General features: G+C 38.7%; 1 pseudogene; it reads right to left on the bottom strand.

Moving 5' to 3' along the window:
- Window positions 1-2144: 2144 nt before the first annotated feature.
- Window positions 2145-15130, bottom strand: LOC116540255 (annotated as a pseudogene).
- Window positions 15131-15595: the final 465 nt, after the last annotated feature.

The raw sequence follows: 15595 nt of genomic DNA, 5'->3' as shown, positions 1-15595 counted from the left end.
TGGTCTTGAACTCCTGACCTCAGATGATCTGCCCACCTTTACCTCCCAAAGTGCTAGGATTACAAGCGTGAGCCACCGCACCCAGCCAGTAAGAACTATTTCTATCCTTACTCTTATAAGAGACTCCAAAGTTGTGTAAGCTTCAGGCCCCACAAAAAATGGATTCTCAGGTCGAAGACCAACTTAATGAAATAAAACGAGAAGACAAGATTCGAGAAAAAACGATAAAAAGGAACGAGCAAAGTCTCCAAGAAATATGGGACTATGTGAAAAGACCTAATCTACGCTTGATAGGTGTACCTGAATGTGACGAAGAGAATCAATCCAAGCTGGAAAATACGCTTCAGGATATTATTCAGGAAAACTTTCCCAACCTAGCAAGGCAGGACAATATTCAACTCCACGTAATACAGAGAACACCACAAAGATATTCCTCAAGAAGACCAACCTCAAGGCACATAATCGCCAGATTCACCAGGGTTGAAATGAAAGAGAAAATACTGAGGGCAGCCAGAGAGAAAGGTCAGGTTACCCATAAAGGGAAGCCCATCAGACTCACAGCAGATCTCTCAGCAGAAACCTTGCAAGCCAGAAGAGAGTGGGGGCCAATATTCAACATCCTTAAAGAAAAGAACTTTCAACCCAGAATTTTACATCCAGCCAAACTAAGCTTCATAAGCGAAGGAAAAATAAAATATTTTGTGAACAAGCAAGCACTCAGAGATTTCATCACCGCCAGGCCTGCTTTACAAGAGCTTCTGAAAGACCACTACAAATAGAAAGGAACAACCAGTATCAGCCTTTGTAAAAAATACCAAAAAATAAAGAACATCAACATAATTAAGAACTTGCATCAACTAATGGGCAAAACAGCCAGCCAACATTAAATGACAGTATCAAACTCACATATATTGTTATTAATTATAAATTTAAACCGACTAAATCCCCAATCCAAAGACACAGACAGGCAAAAAAAGCCAAGACCCATTGGTATGCTGCATCCAGACCCATCTCACATGTAAGGATACACAAAGACTCAAAACAAAGGGATGGAGAAAAATTTACCAACCAAATGGAGAGCAAAAATAAATAAATAGAAAGCAGGAGTTGCAATTTTTGCTGATAAAATAGACTTTAAAGCAACAAAGATCAAAAGAAGCAAAGAAGGATATTACATAATGATAAAAGGATCAATGCAACAAGAAGAGCTAAAGATCCTAAATATATACACACCCAATACAGGAATACCCAGATATATAAGACTTATAAAGAGACTTGGACTCCCACACAACAATAGTGGGAGACTTCAACATCAATATTAGACAGATCAATGAGACAGAAAGTTAACATCGATATCCAGGACTTGAACTCAGATCCGGAACAAGTAAACTTAATTAACATTTATAGAACTCTCCACTTTAAATACACAAAATATACACTCTTATCAGTACCACATCACACCTACTTACAGGTTTAAATGAAATATTGGTTGGCTGCTTGTTATTTTCTTCCCTCATTTTTTTTTTCATGTCTCTATTATTAAACACAATTACAGGCATACCCATTTTTAGACTGCATTCCAGCCCGGGCAATAAAGCAACACCCCTGTTCTCTCTCCCTCTTCCTCTTTCTCTTTCTTCCTCTCCTTCATTCTTTTTTTTCTCTCTCTCTTCTTTTTTTATTCTTTCTGTCTCTCTTTAAAAAAAAAATGGATTCTCCCCTGGAAGAAGGCCTTCTTATTCCCAGAAAACAGGCTCAGAGAGGCCCAAGGTCACACAGCTAGAGAGGAGCAGAGCTGGGACTCCAGCCAAGTCTGTCTGGTATCCCTGCACTCCTCTGCCAGCCTTGAGGTGGGGACAAACTGAGCCACAGGTCCTCAGCAGCCAGTGCTTGTCTCTTCTTGCCTTTCCGACCTGAGTCTGGCCAGGTGGTCATCACAAAGCGTGGCTTTTGGGAGGCACAAAAATTAACATTTCTGGATGAATGAATGAATGAATGAATGATTTTCTACCCTGTCTTCCCATATCCAATTCAAGAACTCCGCAACTTCTTTCCCCCATTGCATACATCTTAGGGACCGCAGCGGGTTGTTACTGACATGTGACTTTCCTCTGGCCTGGGAGAGGACATGGGAATGACCCAAGCTAGGAAGACCTGGGGCTTCCTCTGTGGAACTTGAGCTCAGAGTGGCCAAAAGACTGAAACACAGGTGAGCTCATTCCGCGGTGCTGCCTGTTTCTCTCCCTGGCTCTGCAGCCTTCCTGACGGTTCCATGAGTCCTCACGTCCTACGACGTCTCCTTTCCTGGAGACAGCCAAGAGTGGGGTCCCACAGCCCGCAATCAAAACAGTGATCAAATGACATGTGGCTCTCCCTGAGGCTTCATTGCTCACTCTGGTCATGCGTCTGTAAAAGTGATAATTCTGCTGTTTGGGGCGTCGTGGGTAAGAGCAATCTTGAGCATTCTTTAGCTCAAGTACTTTTGAGGACTCTTTCTCTCAACATCCCCCAACCAAATGGTCACTCAGCTTCGGTCTAAAACCTTTCAAGGGAGTTCATTTCAGCTTTGAATAACTCTCTTAGAATGTCTCCTCCTATTAGACTAAAATCCACGTTCCTCCCTCTCACTGTCCTTTTTCTTCCTTTGTTTCTTCCTTCTACCTTTCTTCCAAGTTTTCTTCCCTCTCACCTCTCTCTTAGGGATGATTTCACTTTTCTACCCACCAGAGGCCAGGCAAGTCCTGTGTCAGGCCATGCAGCTACTAAGATAGATGTTCCAAAGTCCTTTCTTTAAACACACCTCTCCCTGATGACACAGCAATTTCGTTTCTAAATATTTACCCAAAAGAAATGAAAACATATGTCCACCCAAAGACTTGCCCATGAAATGTTCATAGCAGCATGATTCATAGTAGTCAAAAATCAGAACAAGCCAGATGTCCGTCACCTAGTCAGTGGACAAACGATGGTACAGGAGTCACATCTTATCCTGGGGGTTACATTCCAAGACCCTCAGCACATGCCTGAAGCCTTAGTCAGCACTGAACCCTATGTACACTGTTTTTTTCCTATGCCCATCTATGATAAACTTAAATTTATAAATTAGGCACAGTAAGATAAATAACAATAATGGATAATAAAATAGAACAACTATAGTAATATAATGTTCACCATTTCACATATAGAAGATCCATCCTTATCATAGATCTTAGCAATCTCCACACACATTTTTTTTTTTCTTTTCTTACTAAGTCAAGAACTTTCACATTTTTACTTAAAGGAAGCCCTTTCTGGCTTCTCTTCTGTCTATCTGACTTGTTGTCATCACTAGTACCCCTTATGCTTTGGGGCCATTATGAAGTAAAATAAGAGTTCTTTGAACATCAGCCTCACATTACTGTGATATTTGATCTGATAACCAATACAGCTACTAAGTGACTAACAGGCAGGTAGTGTCTACAGCATGGACACGTTGGACAAAGGGATGATTCACAATGTAGATGGGACAGAGCAGGGCGGTGTGAGATTTCTATCACACTACACAGAGGAACATGAAATTTAAAACTTAGGAACACCATCTCTACTCAAAATACAAAAATTAGCCAGTGTGGTGGCACATGCCTAGAATTCCAGCTACTTGGGAGGCTGAGGCAGGAGAATCGCTTGAACCTGGGAGACACAGGTTGCAGTGAGCTGAGAGTGCACCACGGTACTCCAGCATGGGTGACAGAGCGACACTCCGTCTCAAAAATAAAAATGAAAAAATAAAAGTAAAAATAGGTTTGAAGTGGAAACTTTTAGGAAGGTGTTTTTGCATCCTGATAAAAAGCAAGACTGAAATTTTGCCCCTGCCTGGTCACACATATCCTTCTTGTCTTTGAATGATACCATGCTGGCTGGAGCTGTGGCAGCCACTCTATGTTCATGAGACAAGCAGCCTAATAACAACTTTTATTGTTTCCATTTGGTATTTTTGGACCTCAGTTGACCTCAGGTAACTGAAACTACAGATAAAGGGGGACTGCTGTATATCCACACAGTGGAATACCACTCAGCCATGAAAAGGAAAGAATTTTGGATCTATGCAATAACATGGATGAATCTCAAAAACATCCTGAACCGAAGAAGCCAGACCCACGAGGATAGATACTGTGTGATTCCATTTCTATGAAGCTCTAAAAAAGACAAACTCAAGCTGTAGTGGCAGAACCCAGACCATGATTTCTGGGAACCAGGAATGGCAGTAAAGATTGGCTGGGAGAGGCACAGGTAACTTTCTGAGCTAAGGCAAATGTTCTGTATCTTGAGTGTGGTGGTGTTTACATAGATGTAGGCATTTGTCAAAACTCATTAAACTGGCTGGGTGAGGTGGCTCATGCCTATAATCCCCATACTTTGGGAGGCTGAGATGCACAGGTCACCTGAGGCCAGAAGTTCAAGACCAGCTTGGCCAACATGGCAAAACCCTATCTCTAATAAAAATACAACAAATTAGCTAGTCATGGTGGCAGGTGCCGGTAATCCCAGCTACTCAGGAGGCTGAGGCAGGAGAATCACTTGAACCTGGGAAGCAAAAGCTGCCGTGAGCTGAGATTGTGCCATTGCACTCCAGCGTGGGCAACAAGAGCAAAACTCTGCTTCATTTAAAAAACAAAAAAAGGCTGGGCACCATGGCTCACGCCTGTAATTCCAGAACTTTGGGTGGACGAGGCCAGAGGATTGCCTGAGGTCAGAAGTTAAAGACCAGCCTGGCTAATATGGTGAAACCCCGTCTCTACTAAAAATACAAAAAAAAAAAAAAATTAGCCAGGCTTGGTGGTGGGTGCCTGTAGTCCCAGCTACTCAGGAGGCTGAGGCAGGAGAATTACTTCAACCCAGGAGGCAGAGGTTGCAGGGAGCCAAGATCTCGCCATTGCACTCCAGCCTGCATGACAGAATGAGACTCCATCTCAAACAAACAAACTAAACCTCATTGAGCTGTAGGTTAAATGTGCACATGTTATTATATGTAAGATTTTCAAAAACTGCCGACTTCAACAAGCTCTCAGCCTGATTAGGAGCATCATTCAATGACATAATAAGCCCTGGATATTTTTAAAGGTAAGAATTTTGTGTTGTTTTTTAACTTCAAGATTATCCTTTAACTCTAAAGTTATCCAATAATATAAAATAATTTATTTGACAGTACCAAATATTCACAAGCATGTGGACCAACAGCAGTTGTCACTAGCCACTGGTGGGAGGCCACACTCTGTCTTTACCTTGTATCTAGGACCCAGCAGCCCCACTCCTAGTTCTGTGTTCTACGTGGCCCTAGGATACCTGCATGAAGATGTTCATTGCAGCATTGTTTATAATTGCAAAAAACTGGGGGTGGGAGGAGACTCTGAATGTCCAGGAGAATGGAAAAAAAATATACCATTGTATGCAAAAGAATATTAAATGGCCGAGAAGAAGGACCATGAATCAAGAGAGAGATGTCTTGAAATCAGTGTTAAATATAAAAAGCAAGTTTCAGAAAGATACATATTGAATAATATCATTTATCAAGGGTTTCTGAAACATGGAATATAGTATTATACATTCTGTATTCTTGCATATTTAAGTAGTAAAATTATTTTTTAAAAAACAGGTATGGGAATAAGAAAGTTATCAATATAAAGATTACATTATGGGACAGTGCTGTGATTAGGAGTTCAGGCTTTGGAATCAGACAGACTTTGGTTTGAATCCTGGCTTAGACTTAACTTCTCTGAGCTTTTGTTTCCTTGTATGAAGAAATGGGACCAAAAATGGGACCGAACTCATAAGGTTTTGTGAGGGTGAAAGGAAATAATATGCATAAAACACTGCACTCTGCGGTATATTTATAATAAGATTTAGATGTACAGAACATATAGAAAGGTGACTAAAACCACCAGTCTCATTACTGTCTTAAATTAAAATTTTTCCAATTAAAAAAGTAATTTTGGAATTATGCTAATCATAGAGACCTTGAAATTACAGATATATAAAAAAGAAAAAAAAATGTACGTGTCCCCAAATCTCCATTCCCCGGAAAGCACTATTAACATTTTAATGATCATCCGTCCCATCTTTCCTTTGACAATGCGAATTCACATAGTTGGGTGGGGGTGGGGTTCAGATGAGGGGCGTGAATCTATACGTCTCTTTATCGGTCTCTCTGTGAGAAACAACTCCCAGCATACTATTTGTTTTCTGCTCTCTTCATTAACACTTGGGGCAGACTCTGTACATGTCTGAAGCAATTCCTTCTTCTTCCCTACCAACATAACCCTATTTTTGTTTATGTATTGGCCAGAAATCTCATAATCTCAGGGAAGATGGATAGGTGTAGTCATGTGATCTAGCTATGGCCAGGTAAAAATAGGCTGGGCACGGTGGCTCATGCCTGTAATCCCAACACTTTGAGAGGCCAAGATAGGTGGATCACTTGAGGTCAGGAGTTCGAGACCAGTCTGGCCAACATGGCTAAACGCCATCTCTACTCAAAATACAAAAATTAGCCAGCGTGGTGGCACATGCCTAGAATTCCAGCTACTCGGGAGGCCGAGGCAGGAGAATCGCTTGAACCTGGGAGACACAGGTTGCAGTGAGCTGAGAGTGCACCACTGTACTCCAGCGTGGGCGACAGAGCGACACTCCATCTCAAAAATAAAAATGAAAAAATAAAAGTAAAAATAGGTTTGAAGTGGAAACTTTTAGGAAGGTGTTTTTGCATCCTGATAAAAAGCAAGGCTGAAATTTTGCCCCTGCCCTGGTCACACATATCCTTCTTGTCTTTGAATGAGATCATGCTGGCTGGAGCTGTGGCAGCCACTCTATGTTCATGAGACAAGAAGCCTGGTAACAACTGCCAACACAATAAAGAGTACGGAGCAGAAAGACAGAAGAGCCTAGGTCCTTGGTGACACTGTTGAAGTGCCAGACCAGCCCTGAGGCCAATAATCTTCAGACTTCTTATAAATGAACAAAAATAGCCTCATGCTTTAAGGTACCAATGGTCTGACTGTCCATTACTTTGGGGCCAAAAGTATTGCAAATGCAGACTTGTTGTAGAATTCTGGGAAATTACACAATGTTTCAAAGAAGAAAATGGACATCCCCCAAAATCCCACTACCTGAAGATAAGCACTATTAATTAATATTTTGGTATATTTTCTTTTCTTCTCTTTTTTTGAGACGGAGTCTTGCTCTATTGCCCATGCTGGAGTGCAGTGGTGCGATCTCAGCTCACTGCAACCTCCACCTCCCAGGTTCAAGCAATTCTCCTGCCTCAGCCTCCCGAGTGGCTGGGACTACTTCTAACCATAGAGAGAAGTCTTTTTTTTTTTTTTTTCTTTTTTTTTTAAAAAAGTGTATTCTCTTGCTGTCTGGCTTACTATTAAATCAAGAGTTTCTTTCCTTGATTAAAGAGTCTTTGAAAAGTTTATTTTTAATATCCATTGATTGGATGTACTGTTACAACTGACATGTTTGGTTTGACTTCTGTCATGAAGATGAAACAAGAGGCTTTCTGTTTGTGGGTGTCTGTACCTTTTCTTTTCCTGCTTCCTTTGTTTCCAGCTTTTGCTTCGTGAATTTTTCACTCTGCCTGAAAAAGTTCCCTTCCTGTAGCATTGTGGAAGGTAATTCACTATTCACAGGACTCTGGATTTCAGATTTATAGTTTGAGACTCGTTTCCTTGATCCTTTTGAGAATCTCACATTGCTGAGTCCTGAATTTCAGCTCTTATTGGGAGCATTTGACTTCCTCTTACCACCTGATGAGTAAGTCTCACAAATGCCAGCTGTTGCTAGCTTATGAGGAATCAAGCACCGGAAGTTCTTCCTCCAAACTGGCATGCTTTCCCAGCACATCCTGGGGGGTTCAAATCTCCCCATTTCATAATCTTTGTCAGGGAGAAGTGGTGTAGAGAGAACAAAAGGAAAGAACTTTTCTTTCTAGATCATAAAGATGCTAAAAGGCAAAATTAATTCAGGTGATACCCTTTTAGCAACAAGTGAGTGAGTGTGATTTCTGTGTGTTGCATCTTCGTGTCTAAAACATCATGTGCAATTGTTTTATTTGGTTCTCTCTGAGCAATTCTTCCTAGATGCACAGGAGCCAGATGTGGAAAGGTGAAGCTGGGAGAGGCGTAACAGATTGGTTGGCAGACTCTGGCCTTATCTACGGGTTGTGTCTGAGTGCATTCAGCTCAAGTTGGGGGCCATCTGGTTTCATATTCCAAAAGTATTGGTGACTGCTTTGCTATAATTAGTTTTGTTTTGTTTCTGATCCCCTAACTGGGGTTCTGATGGTTAAGGTGCACTTTTCCTTCAGTTACAGAAATTTAGAAATTAAGCTTATTATAATAAAATGCATCAAACATAGGATCTGTGAAGTCCATGTAATTTCCCCTGAGATCAATCTTGACGCACGTTATATCCAAATGCAGTTATATTAAAGACCCTTGGAGGGTAGGTGTGGTGGCTTATGCTTGAAATCTCAGCACTTTGGGGCCGACCTAGGCCGGGGGATCACTTGAACCCAGGAGTTTGAGACCAGCTTGGGCAACACAGAGAGATCCTCTCTCCAAGAAACATTTAAAAGTTTGACTAGGCATGCTGCTGTAGTCTTGGCTATTCAGGACGCTGAGGCAGGAGGATCGTTTGAACCCAGGAGTTTGAGGATGCAGTGAGTCAGAATAGTGTCACTGCACTGCAGCCTGGGTGACAGGGTGAGACCTCATCTCTAAAAAATATAAAATAGTAAAATAAAATCAACATACCCTTGGATTTAGAGGATTTGGCCACTTATTTATGCTTGTATTTATACTGGAATAGAGAAGCGGCAGGAAGCATAAGTACATGGGCGGTGGGTGGTTTGGGTTTCAGGGATGTTAGGATTTGTGCCATACCCTTACCACGTCCTAACTGTGGGGTCTTGAACGAACTACCTAGCATCTCTAAGCCTCAGCTTCTTCACCTTGAAAATGATGTGTAATGCTACCTGTTTTATAGGTTTCCAAATGTAAGGCATGATTTATATTGGTATATATTTATGTAATAAAATGCACAGTTCTTATGTGTTCTGTTCAAAAAATGTTTACGTTTATATGCACGTAACTAACCAGCACCTGAATAAGAATAGAACATTTCCAAGGCCCTACCTGGAAAGGTCTCCCATGCTTCTTTCAGTCAATGTCCCCCCACCCCAGCCAACCACTATTTCTACCATCAAAGATGAGTTTTGCCTATTCTAGAATTTCACATAAATGTAATTACACAGATTACTATTTTGTATCTGGCATCTTTTACTCAACCTAATTTTTAGAAAAATTCAACCGTGTGTATCCATAGTTCATTCCTCTGTGCTGAACAGTGTTCTACTTCATGGGCATACCACCATTTTTTATCCATTAATCTGTGGATGGGCATTTCAAGTTGCTTCTAATTTGGGAGTCTTAACAAATAAACATAAATTTTAAATGTTGATGTATTTCGATGTATCCATTTTTAAAATACAAGTAGTGCTTTTCATGTCCTCCTGCACAAGAAATCGTTTTCCCAGATGGTCAGGGTGATCTGGCTAAGAAATCTGTCACTCCATTGATTGCCAGGGTTGATTCAGCTGATCTGGCTGGCTAGGCAAGTGTCCCCTTCCTCCCTCACCATTCCAGGTGTGTTCCTCCTGAAGCTGCATGCTGAGTCAGAGAGAATGGTTATCCCACATAGAGGAGGACCAGTCTTTGGTCAAGGGTATATGAGCAGTTGCACTCCCCTGCCAGTGACTCCAAATAGGCTCTCAGTAAATCATTTCCCCTTCTCCCCAGGGTTTTCTTCCAGAAACATTACAGTTATGGGTTTTGCCTTAAGGTCTATGATGTAGCTGGAATTCAGTTTTGTGTAAGGAATGAGATAGGGCTCAAGGTTCCATTTGTTTCTTCTATACAGATGTTCAATTGTTCTGGTACCATTTGTCAAAAAGATGTTATTTTCCTCCATAGAATTGACTTAGCAACTTGGTAAAAAATTGATTGACCATAAAAGTGTAAATCTATTTATGGATTTTCTGGTTTTTTCCATTAATCTAGTTAGCTATCCTTATGCCAATACTATATGATCTTGGTTACCATAGCTTTCTTTAGATTAAATCTTGAAACCAGTGTAAGTCCTCCAGCGTTCTTCCTCCAGGTTGTCTTAGCTATTCTAGAGCCTTTGTATTCCCATATAAGTTGAAGAATCGGTCTCTCAGTTTCTCCAAAAAGGACTGTTACAATTTTGATAAGAATTGTGTTTACTCTATAGATCAGTTGAGGAAGAATAAACAACTTAACAATACAGAGTACTCCAATCCATGAATATTGTATATTTCTCTCCATTTAATTAGGTCTTTAACTTCTTTACAGTTTTAAAGGTAGACATCTCATAAATCTGTTAGGCTTATTTCTAGATACTTTATGTTTTTTCATACTATTATAAATAGTATTTTAAATTTTCATTTTCAATTGTTGGTTGCTAGTATATTTTTCTATATTGACTTTTATCCTTTAAGCTTGCTAAGTTTACATTTTAGTCTTAGGTAGCTCCTTTACAGAGGGATCCCTAGAGGTTTCCATGTAAACAATTATTACTTATAAAAACAACAGTTTCCCTTCTTCCTTTCCAATCTATGCTTTTTTTTTCTTCTTTTTATTGTCTTATTCCATTGCTTAGGGCATCTGATATGATGATGATTAGAAGTAGTGAGAGGGGATATCTTTGTCTTGTTCCCAATCACGGAGGAAAGCATTCAGTCTTTCCCCACAAAGTGTGGTGATTGTTGTAGGTTTTCCATAAATAGATGCTCTTTATTAGACTGAGGAATATCCTTGTATTCCTAGTTTGCTGAGAGTTTTTATCATGGATGAGTGTTGAATTAGCCAGATTATTTTTTACATATATTGAGGTGATCATATGAATTTTCTCCTTGATTCTGTTAATGTGGCAAATTACATTAATTTTTCTAATGTGAAATTTACTTTTACATTCCCAAGTCAATCCTCATTTAGGCATAGTATCCTTTTTGTATATTACTTGATTTAATTTGAAAAATTTTATTAAGGATTTGCAACTTTATGAGCAATACTGCTCTGTAATTTTCTTTTCTTGTGATATCGTTTTCTGCTTTGGGATCGGGTAATTCTAGCTCCATAAAATTAATTGGGAAGTATTTTTCCTCCTCTGTTTTCTGAAAGACTTTGTGAATCATTTGTACTCTTTCTTCCTTAATTGTTTGATAAAATTCACCTGTGAAACCATCTGGGCCTAGAATTTTCTTTAAATAAGTGCTTTTGACTATGAATCCAATTTTCTTATAGCTTGGAGCTCTTTAGATTTTATAGTTTTCTTGTGCTATTTTTGTTAACTTGCATTTTATAATAAATTAAATCCATTTCATTTAAGTTGTCAATGTATTAACATAAAGTTGATCAAATACCTCATTAATATCTGCCAGATAATTCTGATGTCCTTGCTTTGATATCTAATATTGACAATTTGTGTTTTAAGTTTTCTTGGATCAGTTTTGCTAGAGGTTTGTCTCTTTATAAACTATTGCTTTTATCCATTTTCTCAATTATTTGTTTACTACTTCATTTATTTATGCTCTTATTTTTAAATTTTCTTTGGTTTCCTTGGCTCTTTTTTTATTAGTTTCTTAAGTTAGATGTTTAAATCATTAATTTTTTCCCTTTTATAATTTCTAATACATTTCAAACTATAAACTTCTCTGTAAACATTTTTTAACAAATATCAGAAATATGGTGTTTGTTATTACTCATTTAAGAATATTTTCAAATATCTCATTTATTTTTCATCTCATGACTAATTTAAAAGGGTGTTTCTTAATTTTGGAATGTTTTGGTGTTTTATGGATATCTTTTTGTAACGACTTTGTAACTTAATACTTTGGTGGTAAGAGAATATATTCTATGTAAGCCAATCCTTTGATATTTATTGAGATGTTTGTTTTATGGCCCAGGATATAGTTCATTTTTGTGAATGTTCTATGTGCACTTGAAAAGATACGTAGTCAGCAGTTGATGAGTCTATGTTCTACAAATGTAAATTAGGTCAAGTTGGTTGATGTTTTTAACATCATCCACTGCTTTATTGACTTTTTTGTCCAGTTTTTCTATCAATTACTAAAAGACTGTTAAAATATCTGCCACAATTGTGGATTTGTCTATTTCTCCCTTTTATTCTGTCCTTTGTCATGTATTTCACAGCTCTATTGTCAGGTGCCTACTCATTTGGGATTGTCACCTCTTCTTCACTTGATCTTAGCCAATGGGCTGAGAAGTCATTGTTATATCTTCTTGATGAATTTACCCTTTTATGGTGAATTATCCACCCAAGACTAGAGCACTCTAGTAGTGCTCTTTGTCTTAAAGTATTGCATATTTTGTTTGATGCTAACATTGCCATACCAGCTTTCATTGTCTTATGTTAGTACATGTCCTTTCTTACTTTTCAGTCTTTATAATTAAAGTGTGTCTTATCAACAAATTATATTCAATCTTGGGTTTTGAATCCAGTATAACAATCTCTCCCTTTTAATTGAAGTGGTTAGTTCATTTACTTTTAATGCAGTTATTGATATGATGGGCTTTAAATGTACAACCTTGGTCTTTGGTTTTTATTCATCTCATTTGTTCTTTATTCCTCCTTCTCTACATTCTTTTGGGCAAATCACATATTTTTTAGCTTTATCTTTTATTTCTACTATTGACTTTAATTATATTCCTTTGTGTTATTTTCAGTGACTGATACACAACATACATTTTACGTTATCTCAATCTACTTTCTAATAATATTAAACTATTTTACCATTAGTGTGATAAATTTACACCATAATTCCTTTTATATGTGTATGTTACTTGTATATACGCTATCAACTCCACAATATCTTGCTATATTTAAGATATTCAATGAACTTTTTAAAAACTATATAAAATAAGGACACTTAAAAAGATAGTTTACATTTATCTGAATATTGAAACTTTCTGGTGCTCGATTATGTATCATTTTCCTTCAGTCTGAAAAGATTTTCTTTTGTTTTTTTTTGGCTACTACAGATCTTTTAGAAATAAATTATCTCAGCTTTTTTCTATTCTGAAAATGTCTTTATTGACCTTCCTTTTTGAAACTTCTTTACTGGATATAGAATTCTAGTTGGGTAGAGTTTCTTTTTAACTTTAAGCACTTTTAAGATGTTCCACTTTCAACACTGACTTTTTTTCTCCAGTGGTACAATGTTAGGTGTTATTGTTCTCCTGTATGTAGTGTGTCCTTTTTTTCTCTAGTTGCTTTGAAGATTTGCTTTTTATTTTTGGTTTTTAACAATTTAACTCTGATGTGCCTACATGTAGTTTGTGTTTATTTTGCTAGGGGTTCACTAAGCTTCTTAAACCTTTGGGTTAATGTCTTTCATTAATTTGGGGAGAAAAATTAGCCATTTTCTCTTCAAATATTTCTTCTGACACATTCACTCTCTCCTCATCTTCTGGAGTCTCTAGGGTCTCTACTCTTTTCCCTCTTTGTGTTTCAGTTTAGATATTTTTTCTTTACCTATCTTCAGGTTCACTTGTCTTTACCTTGGCTCTGCTCAGCTTTCTGTTAAGTATGTCTGACAAATGCTTCATTGCTGATATTGTATTTTTAAAATTTCTAGCATTTTCATTTGTGCATTGGAGTGGGCCACATGAAGACTGGCAAATAGTATGAAGTTCTTCTCTTCCCTTCTCCTTCTTGTAGACATTTTGTATGGGCATTAGTGGTCTTGTCAGTTGGGTGGCCAATCTGAATTCTTCACAGAACTGTCTTCCTTCTTGGGAGCCAAGGGCTTCCTGTCAAAAAGCATAAGCTTAGAGCAGTACTCCCTCAACCATTGCACTTTGGATACCAAGGACTCAGTGGACTTTTTCCACCTTCTTGGACCCATGGTTGCCAATGGTTCAGTCCACCTTCTTGTGGTTGCAAGCCACACTTAACTCTTCCAGACTGAAGGCCCTGCCAGCTCATACTTTGGTGTGATACCTTACCATACTATGGGCTGAATGGGTCCATATGCAGGGCATACTTTTGCTTGCCTGGCTGTGAGTCTGCAGATCTTCCTGGTTGAATCAAGTAGCCACATGCTGCTGCCAATCCTTGTGGAAGTGAGTCTTCAGGATCATGCCATCCAGCTGGGCATGATGGCTGCCAACAACCCTACTCCACAGAAGTGCCGAGCAAAAAAGGCTCTTTTAGTTCTTTTTAGAGTTTGTCTTACCCATCTCTTCACGCATATTGTCCACTTTTCTGCTGTATCCTTTAGCATTTTTGTGTGATAATGCTAACTTCTGAGACATTACTAGGTCTGTTTTTATTTAATGTGTTATGTTTTAACTTTTTTCCCTTACTTTTTCATATGTCTTATAATTTTCTTCTATATATCAGACATTTTGTATAAAAGAACAGTAGAGAAAAAAGTAACCAATATTTGCCTCTAGAAAAGGGCATGTTCTTTCTTCTATCCACTGCTAGAGTAGGAAGGGGTCTTAGTCTCTCTGATGTTAGTTGAACTGTGTCTGGGTTTTATTGCAGCTTCAGCTTCATTCAGTTTACTATTGGTTTTAAATATGTTGAGGACACATCAGGACTCTGGGCTCTGAGCCCTGTTGAGATTCTGGGGATCTTATTGTGATTTCAATAACATTCTACACTATGGGAGATTTCGGTCCTTTTTTGTTGTTGTTCTTTTTAGACAGAGTCTTACTCTGCCACCCAGGCCGGAATGCAGTGATACCCTCTCAGCTCACTGCAACCTCCACCTCCTGGGTTCAGGCAATTGTCCTGCCTCAGCCTCCCTAGTAGCTGAGATTACAGGCACACACCACCCTGTCTGGCTAATTTTTGTATTTTTAGTAGAGACAGGGTTTCACCACATTGGTTGGACTGGTCTAGAACTCCTGACCTTAAGTGATCCACTCACCTCAGCCTCCCAAAGTACTGGGATAACAGGCTTGACCCACTGTACGTGGCCAAGATTTTGGTCTTCTTTGCAGTCCTACAAGGTTTTCAGTTGCTGGGGAGTTCTCTTCATGTTCCAAGACCGTTCCTGGGTTTCTGAGACTCTAGAGCTCTCTCTCTGCCATGCTGCCCTCCCTTGGAGAGCTACTGCCTTACACACTCACTGAAGTCCCGAATGCCTTGGGAGAGTTCCTCTTAGCACTCCAATCCAACTCTTAGCTTTGGGTAGCTAAATTACCCAATTTTTAAATATAAAATAGTGTTTAATTAGTTTACATAGAAAAGGGAAGTTTTTAATTTTTTTCTTTTTTATTTTTGATGTATATATTACATACGACAAAATTCACCCATTTTACATGTATATTTTAGTAAGTTTTGGCAATGATCCGTAGTCATGTAATCACTACCATAATCAAAATAAAAAACATTTTTATCCCCCTAAAAAGTTCTGTCAAATCCCTCCTTTGCAGTCAGTTCTTTCTATAACCTCCAGACCCCAGGCACCTCTGATCTCTTTGTCACTATGATTTCATTTTTT

Source organism: Sapajus apella, unplaced genomic scaffold (genome assembly GCF_009761245.1).
Source record: "Sapajus apella isolate SASKATOON/1434 unplaced genomic scaffold, GSC_monkey_1.0 scaffold137, whole genome shotgun sequence".
Taxonomy (NCBI): domain Eukaryota; kingdom Metazoa; phylum Chordata; class Mammalia; order Primates; family Cebidae; genus Sapajus; species Sapajus apella.
The sequence above is the reverse complement of the archived record's forward strand: the minus strand, read 5'-3'. Positions and strand labels throughout refer to the sequence as shown.